The 13,173-nt window shown below is 37.5% G+C and overlaps 1 long non-coding RNA gene across 1 annotated transcript in view; it reads left to right on the top strand.

Annotated features, from left to right (window-relative positions):
- LOC138170677 (uncharacterized) overlaps nucleotides 1-13,173 on the top strand; it is a 105,795-nt gene that overhangs the window by 36,669 nt on the left and 55,953 nt on the right. The window contains exon 2 of the long non-coding RNA XR_011170713.1: nucleotides 3,394-3,620. This is a non-coding gene — a long non-coding RNA (uncharacterized lncRNA). The remainder of the gene's footprint in view (nucleotides 1-3,393; nucleotides 3,621-13,173) is intronic.

Consider the following 13,173-nt stretch of genomic DNA (forward strand, 5'->3'; position numbering starts at 1 on the left):
ATCATTTTGGAAAAACCTTGGAAAACTTTTATGAACTGATATAAAGTGAACTGTGCAGAACCAGGACAACAATGTACACAGTAACAGCAATATTGTAATGATGTTCAACTATAAAAGACTTAACTACTCTGATCAATACTGTGGTTCACAACAATTCCAAAGGACTCATGATGAAAAATGTTCTCCACATACAGAAAGAGCTTTGAGTGCAGATCGAAGCATATTTTTTCACTCTATTTTTTCTTGCTTTTTCCCCCTTTAATGTGGCTAATATGGAAATATGTTTTCTTTGACTTTACATATATGATGTGTAACATTGCTCACCTTCCCAATTAGTGGGGAAGAGGCTGGAGGGAGAGAGAAAATTTGGAATTAAAAAAAAAGAATGTTAGCAAATATAATTTTTAAAAAGGATAATGAATAAGAAAGTATGATAACCTCTCTGTTAACCATATTTACATATGAAGTCTAGGCCACAGGGATACATGATCAAGTCATCATCACTTAACTAAACAGTTTCAGGTACATTTAAAAGTTTAATTATATTTAAATGGTTTGAAATGTTGATTATCCATAGGAATTTGGTGTGGAAAGCCATTTATCATGCTGTTTTAATCCCCATCTCTGCATCACACAAATAAGCTTTGGTGGCAAAATGCTTTTGATTTTTAAGATGAGAGGAAGAGGGAACAAAAATATTTGATTCTGACAATAAACCTATGGGTCAGGCAGAGATTATTTCCTGTTTTAAAGATGATAAAATTAAGGCTCAAAGAAATTAAATCACTTGTATATTTACATAGCCTATCAGTGATAGAACCAGAATTAGAATTCAAATGGCCTAAATGGAAATGAAGAAGGTAGAAAAGTGAGAGGATGAAAACCTGCTATTTCTACAAAAGCAGAATAATCATGTTTCACTTTGTGGTAATATATTTAATTCTCAATAGGCCAATTACATAAACTGGACAGTTGTAAAAAGCGTATTCATTCCAGGTCAGTGTAAGTTCCACACTTCTTTAAACTCCTATCTGCACCAGGCTTCCAAGTGACAACACTAACACATAGGGTAAGAAGCTTATTAGAAATACAATGACTACTTAGCAGTCCTTGGAAAGAAAAACCGACCTGATTACTCTATTTCATGTGTTATAAACCTCTTGTTATTATAGCTCTACATTTAGGAATATTTGGATGCTAATAACTTCAGGCTATGTGCATAATTGAAAAGCCTTATGCAAATAGAATCACAAATTAAATACATAAAAATCCTAATGTTGACTTACACTCATCTACCCACCTTAATTCATATCCAGTGCATGAATGGGCTCTTTAACAAGCTATATCTTTAGAGGATGACTATAGCATTAATTTTTAAAAAAATGAACCTTTTTTTTCTCCTCCTTGGGCTTAAGAGGGTGCAAGAAACATGCCCTCTCTGCTATCAAGAGGAGAAAATACTCCTTAGATCTCCTCCTAAGCAGGTTTATAAAAGCTATTCAAAAAGCAGGCCAGGAAAGATGCATGTAGTAAAGAAGCTTCAGTAGACAGATAGTAAATAGCCTATATTCAACTATCCCCTATTTGAATATACCTTATATAAAAGAGGGATTAAGCCTCTTTCTCCATGGAAGAACTAGAAACAATGGAAAAAAGATACAGGATAGCCCCCAAACCATTGAATTTTTCAGTGAGTGGTATTTAAAATTGTACTGTATCTTTTGGGCCATACTGTACAGGGAGGCATATTTTGGGTAGATATAAGGAAAAACATAAAAAACAATTAGTTTTCCAAGGAGGAACCAGTATGGAACAAATGATATAATGCAAATAAAAGATTTTGCAACCTTAGAGTGTTATCTATTCTACATGTCAAGGATGATGATGGTGATGGTGATAGTGGTGATGATGGTGATTATCTTTATCGCTGGAGGTCTTTGAGCCTAGGAGTAATCAATCATCTGGGGGATGTGTTATAGAACTGTGGATTCATGATCAGTTGAATTAGATGAACTTTGAGGTCCCTTCCAACTCTGAGATCCCATAATTCTAGCATTTAATACTTCCCATAGGTGTCTGTTGAAATCTTAGTTCCTTAAAAGCCACACACAAAGAAAGAGGCAATGATAGAGATTACTGTGTTTATTATAGAAAATGTTTCATGTCTTTCAATTTCTGTCAGTTTGTTGCCTTTCCAAATTTATCCTAAATCTCTTTAGGATGTTTTTTTTCTTACTGAGTCTCTTCCTAGGCTTTAAAAAAGCTTTTTACTTTCTACTTTTTTTTCTGCTATTTTATGAGGCAATATTTTTAATATTGATGCCTTTTCCATTCTTTTCCATTCAACAATCAATCAAACAATAAGCATATATTTAGTACCTACTATGTGCTTGGCATTGACTAAGCACTACAAATACAAAGAATGAAACAATCCGTACTTGTAAGGAATTTTCCTCATAATGGGGGAGACAGAAAGGACATATATATGTGTATAAATGAACACCACCAGTTGGAGTTGCTGCAGTTTTGTATCGTATCTTCGTTCATATTTTTGTTCTATTTTAGTTCTAATATTGATTTTTCCTCTAACAAATTCATGCTTTCACTGTACATAGTTGATTCAGAACCAACTTCCACATAATTATATTAGTTTTTTGTTTTAAATATGATCAATTTCATTTTTTGTGATAGTAAACGTATATGTTTGTATGTCTATATATGTAGTTCAGTCAAACAATAAACTTTTATTTAGTGTCTGTTACAGACCAGGACCAGAATTATGGGATGCAAAGATAAAAATGAATCAGATTTTGCTCTCAAGAAGCTTAAATTCAATCAGAGGAGATAATATGCACATTTATAAGCATATACAAAATACAGAATAAATACAAGATAATTTTTGTGGGGGTAGGTAATAGTATCTAGATTATCAGGAAAGGTGTCATGAAATACACTCTCTAGAATAATTACTCATTATACAACAAACTTGGTTTCAACTTAACTCCCTTCCTCTATAATCCTTACTATTGGTTATCTCCAATCTCACTCTGTTCACTGGCAGCTTCCCTGTTTTCTACAAACATGTCTCTATCTCCCCTATCCTCAAAAAACCCTCATTTGATTCATCCATCCTGATATTATTCCCGTCTCTCCCATTATTGTTTCTAAACTCCTTCTCCCCCCACTCTCTTCCTAACTCTTCAGTTTGGCTTCCACCCTCAACTTAATTGTACCCTTAACTCATATATTCTTCTGTCAGTGAGGCTACAATAGTGGGCTCATGGACTCCAGAAGCATGGCTGATCCTATGTTTACCTTGTTTCTGGTTACTGTCTCCTTGTTTCTTCTTGGCTTTTTGCCTGTTCACCTTGTTTGCTACATTTCTTTCTGCAGGATTGGTACCCTCCAACTGTAGATGCCTGATAGCTTAAGCTGGATGTCATGCCCTGTCCACAACTGTGATGTGTCACCCCTGGATCTGGCATCAAGCACATTCCAAATGCTGGCTAAAGACCGTACCTCTCAAATGGGACCTCTTGGGACAGCAACAGCTCTATATCCAATTTCAGCAGCAAGTAGCCATGGAAGAAGAGACCTTCACTCCTTACTCCAAGATTTTGGTAACCCATTTTTTTCGAGGGGAAATGATGGGGAGCTTGTGCTTAAGCCCCACCCTAAAATATTGTTTTCTGTGTTTATTATGTGCTATCATTATATTTTTGTAAAATTCTGTTGACACCAGTTATTCCTAAAACTCCCATTAACCCATGTAATGAAATGTATTGTTAATATATTTTTGCCATGTAAGGAACATGAAAGATCTTGGGGCTGAATGTAATGGTAATGGGATTTGAAGATCTTTATGCCCCTTGCAAGCTAACAGGTACGTAGCACTTAGTTTCAAGTTCATAATTATGTAAGGTATTAAGACCCAGAACTTGTGAATCCCATAGTGGGATGAATTTACTGATGTAGTAGGAAGGGGTGGGGCAGGAAGGAGCTAATAAGAGGCTCAGGCTGGAGAGAGAAGAGATTTCCAGAACAGAACTTGTGGTGGCAGAACTTCTTCTGAGAGCTAGCCAGAAATTCTTCTGAGGACTTCTGCTAAGAACTGCAGGGAACAAAACCTGCTGGGAGCCAGAACTTCTGGGAGTGAGCAGTGTGTAGGCTGAGCAGTTACCATGAGTGAGGAGAGGAAGATCTTTGCCTGAGGAAGCCTGTTTTGTTTTAAAGGCCTGGGAATGTGGGTGTTCACTGCATTAACTATGTGTACCAACTTCATAGCTACTGTAATGACTTTGACTTTCTGGTTAGGGGACTTGGCTTTCTGGTATTTGGATAAATACTTTGGCTCTGTCCTCCATGTGGAGAGCCTGTTACATTTTGTAATTCACAACTACACCAGCATATTTATGGTCACCACGGGCATTGTGAATATTGCATTGTTGTTACATTCTGAGATTGCTCTCTATAGTGTTACTAATAACCTCTTAATTGCCAAATCCATTGTCCCTTTCTCAGTTCTCTTCCTTCCTAACCTTTCTGCAGCCTTTGAGACTGTTGATAACCCTCTTCTCTTTGATACTATCTTCTCTCTAGGTTTTCAAGACACTACTCTTGTAATTTTCTTTCTGCATATTTGGCCACTCCTCAGTGTCCTTTGCTGGATCTTCACCCAGGTCATGCCCATCAACCATGGGTGTCCTACGAGACTCTGTCCTGGGCTCTCTTCTCCTTCTATAATATTCCACTTGGTATTCTTATTAGCTCCCATGGATTCAATTATCAGCTCTATGTTGATGATTCTCAGAGTTACATATCCAGCCCGAAGCTCTCTGCTGACTTCCAGTCTCATATTTCCAAGTGCCTATTACACACCTAGAACTGAATATCCTGCAGATGTCTTAAACTTGGCATGTTGATTTTTCCTCTTAACCTTCCCCCTTCCAAACTTCCTTATTACTGTCCCTGATCCTTCTAGTCTCCGAAATTTGCAACATCGGCATTATCTTCAACTCCTCACTCTTGTCCTCCATATCCAATCTGTTGCCACATCCTATTGATTTTTATCTTTGTAACAACTCTTGAATTAGCCCCCTTCTCTCCTCTGATATCGCCACTTCTGTAGTGCAGGCCCTCATCTCCTCACACCTGGACTATTGAAATAGCTTTCAGGTTGGTCTCTCTGCCACAAGTCTCTCCCTACTTCACACCATCCCCCACTCAGCTGCCATAGTGATTTACCTAAAGGGTAGGTCTAGCCATGTTATCTCCCTACTCAATAAACTCTAGTGGCTCCCTATGACCTCAAAGATAAAATATAAAATCTTTTGTTAGTGATTCAAAACCATTAATAATTTAACCATGCTCCCACCTTTCCAATATTCTTATACTCCCTCACCTTGTCCTTTTTGATTTAGTTACACTAGTCTCCTAGCTATTCACTGAACAACACAATTTCATCTTCCAACTCTGAGGATTTTCATTAGCTGTCCCTCATGCCTAGAATGTTCTCTCTCCTCAACTCTGCCTCCAGGCTTTCCCTAGCGTTCTTCAAGGACCACCTAAAATCTCACCATTTATAGAAAGCTTTTCCTCCTCTCTCTTAATTCTAGTACTTTCTCTCTGTTGATTATTTTCTATTTATCCTGTATAAATCTTGTTTGTGCATAGTTGTTTGCATATCGATGCTTCAATTAGATTATGAATTACTCAAGGGCCTATCTTTGTATCCAGCAGTACTTATCATGCCTGGTGCATAATAAATGTTTGTTAATTGATTCTAAAAGATGACCCTTTATTTGAGCTTTGAGGGAAACTAGGATAATCTTCGAGATAGAGATAAAGAGAAAGGGCATCCCAGATATGGGGGATATAGCCTATGGAAATAGGAGCTGAACAAATGAATAAATGAATGCATTAAAGATTTAGTAAATATTTACAATGGTCCAAACACTGTGCTATGTCCTGGGGATACAAAGATTAAAAAAAAAGAAGTTCTCTCCCCTCAGGGAGCTCATATTTTAACAGAAGACAACACCTATAGGGGAGAAATCTCTAGGGAAGATAATTTTATTCTGCTTCATGGGGGAGGGTGCTGGTGCAGTTGGTGAGGTATAGATCATCACTGGAAAGCAGGTGGCTTGGAGACGGCCTGGATGGATGTTGGTACATGGATAGGACATATAGCCTAAACATACTCTGTCTTCTAGGGTCTTTCACTGGATAGGGTTGGCTAAATAGGCTATTGACAATCTGGTTGAGAATCACCAATCAATGAGATTGGGCCCTAGAACAGAAGCTCCAAATATGAGAGAACTAAATTCTTCTCCAGGCACGGGGACATGGATTTAGAAAGGTTATGGCAGTAGGTCTTAGGTGAGATTTTAGGTGGTACTTGAAGAACACTAGGGAAAGCCTGGAGGCAGAGTTGAGGAGAGAGAACATAGAGGAACAGCAAGAAGGCAAATGTAACTGTACCATAGAATTATGAAGGTAAGCAATGTGCTATAAGCCTGAAAAGCAAGGTTGGCAACATATTGTGAAGAGATTTATATACCAAACAAAGGAGAGTTTGTATTTAATCCTAGAGATGGTAGGGAGTCATGTGAGAATGGATTGGAGAAGGAAGAGATTTGAGACAGGGAGACTGATTAGGAACAGGGAATGGAGACCTAAACTAGTATTGTAGCCATTTGAGTGCAGAGAAGTAGATAAAGGTGAAAGATGTTATAGAGGTAGCATCAAAAGAAAAGACCTCTGAAGGGGCATTTGGGGTACCTGAGAGTAAAGAGTTGGTTGACTCAGCGGTTTGGATACCATATGAGTAGAAGGCTGGTGGTACCTTGAACAACATAGGCAGAATAAGGAGAGGGGTGGGTTTGAGGAGAAAGATAATAAGTTCTGTTTTGGATACGCAGTTTAAGGTGGCTATGGCACATCTAATTTTAAATGTCCAGTACATACCCTGGAACTGGAGCTCAGGAGAGAAATTAGAGCTGAATTTATTGGTCTATGAACCATCTGGATAGATGTGGAACATGCTAGGTACATGCATGGTGGTGTTACCAAAACTGTAGCTATTCACATCTGACTCTTTTCCCTATTTTTCTGTGACCACATGCCTGATTAATTATTTAATTAGTTCTAGTTGGGGATTATAGTATAGAGTTTTGCCATCAGGTGTTGGCTGCTATGTTCTACCAACTACATCAGAAGGTAGTCAGTGTAAATATGAAAGCTTTTTCCAATGTCTATAGTCTCCTTTACATCTCACAAGATGAATCTCTGGCTACTTGTTCTACTCAGGTAGGCCTTTGCTCTCTTGTCTGGCAGCTGCAGCTGGCTCCAGGCACTGCAGAGATCTAGGGGTATGACCCAGAACATGTTAAAAATTTACCAATGTAGTCATTCCCCATTCTTTCTGCTATAAGAATCCATTTCCCACATTTGGAGATGTCTTTTTCTTTGTGTCCCTAACCTAGAGATACTCCCTGTAGCAATTAGAAAGAGGTCCCTCTAGGTTTAAGGAGTTTAAAAATAAGGACATTTGATGAGATTCTCCTACTTGTTTCAATACCTTCATTTTGCTGTCAAATGATTCTCCAAATTAGACATTATGTGATAACCTAGGATTTGCACTAATAAAGGGAAAAGAAACCCCACATACCACACTTAAATATCCAAAAGAGGTTCATTAGAATATTCTTTGAAGCTGGCTACATATAGGAATGGATACTGTTGACCTATAAATCTCTTATCCAGTTTGAGGTGTTGTAGTTTACTATGGTAGTGGGGCAGGTCTAAAAATAGCTTAGCAGTTTACACATTTTCCAGGAAAAGTTCCATCTCTGCCGTGTGTTAGAGGTGATCCCTCCTTTTCAGACATTCTAGGAAGGTGATTGATAAGAGGACAAGGTATTTTTTTTAGTACTTATAGTTTCAGATCTATGCTTTAGTATCTTTTAGCATGTTAATTTGTTTAAGGAAATTGTAGTATGAAATTGAAATGTTTTCCAATTGACTCAAGGTTAGCTAACAAGGGGAATCTTATCTATGATGCCAGTTGCTATGGAGATGTTTGAGCCCAGATGGACCCATGCATTTGAAGCTATAATTGGGGAAAAGAGAGTCATTTTCAGCTTTTTTTAAGAGTAAAAATAAAAGAAAGCAAGAAACAATTAACACTTGTAGGATGCTAGTCAATTGATTTGACCATGAATCTTCCCAGGGAGTTTTGGCTCTTAAGTGACTGTGTATGGAGAATGGTATTTTTCAGAATGAGGATTAAATACTTTATGGGATTGCTTATAGCTTTTCCCCTCGTGGGATTCTATGTATGAATGCTAGTTCAGATTATATAGGAAAGAGAAAATCAACTTCCAGTGAACAAAGATATTAACAAGGAGAAATTTTAATTAATATTACTATATAGAAATTTTTGTAAACGCCTATATTTTGTATATATGTTCTAGCAAGCAAAATCACTTTATTTACTTTTCCCAGGATGAAGAAGGCTAGCATTTGCAGTTACAAAATTCAGAAAAACAAACATATCCCAATACATATAATAAGAAAGGGTAATAGAAACCATAAGCTAGGCACTATGTAATGAATAGAGCAGTCATAGTTGATTCAAGGAGAAAGAAAATCTGCCAACATATTAATAAATAATAATCCAATGAATTCCTATTCACCAGATTCAACAATTTATTTCATTTTTTTCTCAGTGGACTTGGTGATCTATTGAGGTATCTAAAACAAACAAAAACCCAGTAGCATAGCAAAAAGCAAACAAAAAACTATTAGTTAAAAAATAAGCTACAGAATTAGAATTACTGTGATCAACCCTTCTTTCTTTCTATCTCCCCCAACCAGTAGAAGGGGAGAAAGAATAAGGGAAAGGGGTTTGGCACGTTTGAAAGCCTGCTGAGAGTTCCTTGGCAACTGCTCTGAGGAGTTGGGGTAGGAGCTGGAGTTGGCTCCATGTGGTGTAAAGCACACTCATCTCTCTAGTCTAGAGTCCCCTCCCAGGTGGTCTATATCCATTTTTCTTTTTTCTATCTGCTTCTGGGCTGTAGTATCCCAAGTTTCCATGAGGATCTCCCTTCTCTACAAGAGGGATCTCATTTCACACTTCACTCTACCCCACTTGGCTGCACTGGCAACACTGCCTGCTAGATGCTCCTTCATTTAAGCAGCTCAGAAGGAAAACCCGAAGTGGAGACCAGATGGGCATCTCTTTTCTGCCTCAAATCTTTAACATTTGTGGCAGGAAGTCTCTTCAAGGGTGAAGGAAACAGAAACATGAGGACTGAGAAATGTCTGCCCACAAACATTTCCTGCTTTCCCCGTAGCCTCATTAATTCATTACACCTGAGTCATTTCTGGCAAACATCAGAAAAACCCTGTTTTATATGCAGTATATGTTGCAGAATCACAAGATCTCATAGCTGGCCTCATAGCTCATCATTTGCCACCCCCTCTATCATCAAGAAACCCTTCTACAAAATCCATAACATTTTTTTTGTCCACTTGCCTATGGACATCTCAAACTAGATGTCTCATAGAAAACTTAAGTCTTACATGTCCCTAACTGAGCTCATTATCTTTCCCCCAAAGCTTCGCATTGGTACATTTGGCTACATGAAGACTGAATGACATTAAAAGTTCCATCAATTGTTAATTTTTCTTTGGGAAAAATATGACTCTGGGCAGGATTAAAATCTTTTCCTAAAATTCCAACAACTCAAATGTATGAATGAATTGAATACAAAGTTTCCCGGTTGTGTTAGAGTACCCCAGATGAACCTTCTTTTATAGAAAACCTTATCCCCAAGGAGAGAACCCTTTTAACTTCCCTCTCAAGTTCCTATTTTTCATTCTTTGACATCCATCTTAAAATCTTGAGCAGCAGTTCATAAGATTATGTTATGTTAAATCTGATTAGAAGACTACAGAAAATTTCAAACTCAGATGAATGAATGAGTGAGTGAATGAAAATGTATTAAGTGCTAACTATAGATAAAGCTCTGTGCACGGGAAACATCCAGCAGAAGCATCACTGCTGCTTTTTCTCTCTGAATTTGCTTGGCTTTGTTATACAAATTGGATTTCCTACATTCATTAATTTTCATATTCTCTCAATATTTTCCCTGGGCCATTTTGCCCACGTAATTGACTAGATCTATTTGTTTTTCCACCTTCTGGAGAGTTTACCTTGTGTTCTCAAGAATCTTGCTTGATAGTCACACTACATTAGTCACATACTTTCCAATAGATGCTGTTCCTTTGTGCTCTAATGAAAAACATCCACAAAATATAAAATTGCTTTGGAAAACAAGACATTTTCACAGAAGCAAGGCAATTATTTGTTAATAGGCCCTAACTGAGTTTTTGTTCCTTGTCCCTAAGGTTAAGATTAGACATCACTACTCCTCTTTCCATAATTAAATGAAAGACCCTCTGTACAGATATTTTTTTCTTTTCTGAAATGCACCATGATGCCTCCTGGGATTTATAAGCTGTTTGTTGATTCAAGCAGAAAGAAAATCTGCCAACATATTAATAATTACTTTCTACTTTGTGGAAAAGTCTTAGAGAAATATAATCAATGTTTTCTTGAGAAAATACAAAGCAGTGCTGACCCCCTTGGACTTCTCTTTTATGTTTCCTATTCAATTGGCAGCATCATCGCCATTCACCATTATGATCACAGAAAGGAAAAAAAAAATCTACTGTGTTCATTTAATTAGATCCCAATTCTGAGACAAAAGTATGTAACATGGGCACGTTGCATACAAGTGGGCTTGTGTATCAAATGGTTGAGTGGACTCCACAAAGTTGCCTCCCACATGAGGACACCTAGATGGAAGTTCATTTGACAAACTGCTGGAAATAAGCCCCCTTACCTGCACCAAGAGTCTTTGTCATAGAAAGGATTATACTTAGTCTTTTCACAAAAGAAGTTAATCATCTACAGATGGTTATGAACAAGGCATTGAGGAGTTTTCTTTTTATTTGTACTCATTTAGAAACATCCTAGAATACTTTTCACCAAAGTTCCAGGAGTAGCAGTGTCCCCCCAAATACTGTTCCTGTTTCCACCTGTAACAGCAAGCACCCTAGCATACCCAGGATACCACTAGAACAGGTTCTTTGATCTGCTTTTCTAAAGGAAAGCAACTCAAAACGGGTTAGCAATCTTACTTTAATCCAACATATATATATAAAATCATTCACTTAGTTCAGGGGAAAAAGTCAGCACCCTGAACTTCAGACAATACAAACAGAAATTACAAGCAGACAAAAAATACAGAGAAAATAACAAAATTCAACAGTTCAATAGACAGGGCTTCTAACTGTCTGACCATTACATACATAGTTACCAGAAAGAGAAGCACCAGCATCAGGGTTTTCAAAGCCAGAGGGCTCAATGGCTGCCCAGAATCTCATCTGGCCAAATCACACAACTCTTCCCATAAGTGAGGCCCAAAGCAAAACCTCACCTCAGAGTTTATATATCCTTCTTCAGGGTCAGACGACATCACAACCTTTGTGACCCACTGCCTAATTACAAAGTAACAAAACATATGGGCCTTCCTGAAAAAAACAAGCCTCCTCTAAGCAAGCCTCTCTTGTTGGGCTCCAAGTGAGGCCCATTAAGCAGCAGGAAAGATTTTTTAATTCCCTTACCATTACACCACCCTGGCCTAATAGCTCTCATCTAGTGATCCTGTCTCTGTGGAGAAGGGACTTGCCATCTTCATCAACACCAATACCAGCTACTGACCAACTTTTACTGATGGACTGATAAGACCAAGAGCCCCACAGATAACAGAAATTACTAGGGGAATCAGCCTGATTCCACCCTTGCCAAACAGCTATTGTCCAACTAAGCAACCTTTGTATTGCTATTGAAGCTATTGTACAGCTACTGAAGACTTGTAAAAGAAAGTTCTTAATTCCTAAACTCTTGGCACTGTTATGTGGTACAGCATCGGAAACAGTGACAATGCAAATGACACCAAAGAAGATGCATTCTTATTTGCTTTGCCACTGTACTCTGTAGACAGCTAGGTCTCTCCTTTTGACTGACTGAAATCTCCTATATATGTGCTGACTCCCTCTTCCCGCCTTGGGAGAGCTTCTTTTTCACAGGGACTGTCCTTTTTATTTATATCCCTAGCACATATTACAGTGCTTTGCACATAGTAAACACTAAGTAAATTTTTTTATTCATCCATTAATGGAAGAGAATAAAAAGAAAATTACTTTGGAAAAATGTATGTTAATAATTTAATTCTTTATGCTGGTGGTTTTCAAAGTGGGACCTAGGGCTGTGATCAAATAATTAGAGGATGGGAAGATGAGTCAAATCCAAATCCTCCTGTGCTTTGGTAGAAATTATGGGCTTATTTTCGACACAATCACACCTACCCTTATCCCCTAGCCATCTCTCATTCCATCTTCTCCTCTCCCCTTCTAACCTTATGGCAGCCTGTAAAGGAAGATTTTTTTAAGATATTAATTTCTTTTTTTCCCCTTTTTAAATATTGTATTTTAAAAATTAATTAATTTTTAATTTTCAACATTCATATCCATAAGCTTTTGAGTTTTAAATTTTCTTTGCCTCCCTTCTCTTTCCCTTCCTCAAGATGGTGTTCAATCTGATATAGGCTCTACATACACATTCTTATTAAACATATTTTCACATTAGTCATGTAAATAAGAATTAGAACTAATGGGAGGAACTATGAGAAAGAAGAAACAAAACAAAACAACAAAAAAAAAAGAGAGCAAATAGTATGCTTCAATCAGCATTCATACTCCATAGTTCTTTTTCTGGATGTGGATAACATTTTCTGTCACAAGTTTTTTGGAGTTGTCTTGGATTCTTGCATTGCTGAGAAGACCTAAGTCTATCAAAGTTAGTCATCGCACAATGTGGCTGTTACTGTGTACAATGTTTTCTTGGGTCTGCTCACTTCACTCAGTATCAGTTCATATAAGTCTTTCCAGGTTCACCATTTCGTATTGCACAATAGTATTCCATAACATTCATATACCACAACTTGTTCAGCCATTCTCCAATTGATAGGCATTCCTCAATTTCCAATTCTTGGCCACCACACAAAGAACTACTATAAATATTTTTGTACATGGGAGTCCTTT

Source organism: Petaurus breviceps, unplaced genomic scaffold (genome assembly GCF_028583685.1).
Source record: "Petaurus breviceps papuanus isolate PSGF00001 unplaced genomic scaffold, PetGlider_PUasm1.0 38, whole genome shotgun sequence".
In the NCBI taxonomy this organism is placed as follows: Eukaryota; Metazoa; Chordata; class Mammalia; order Diprotodontia; family Petauridae; genus Petaurus; species Petaurus breviceps.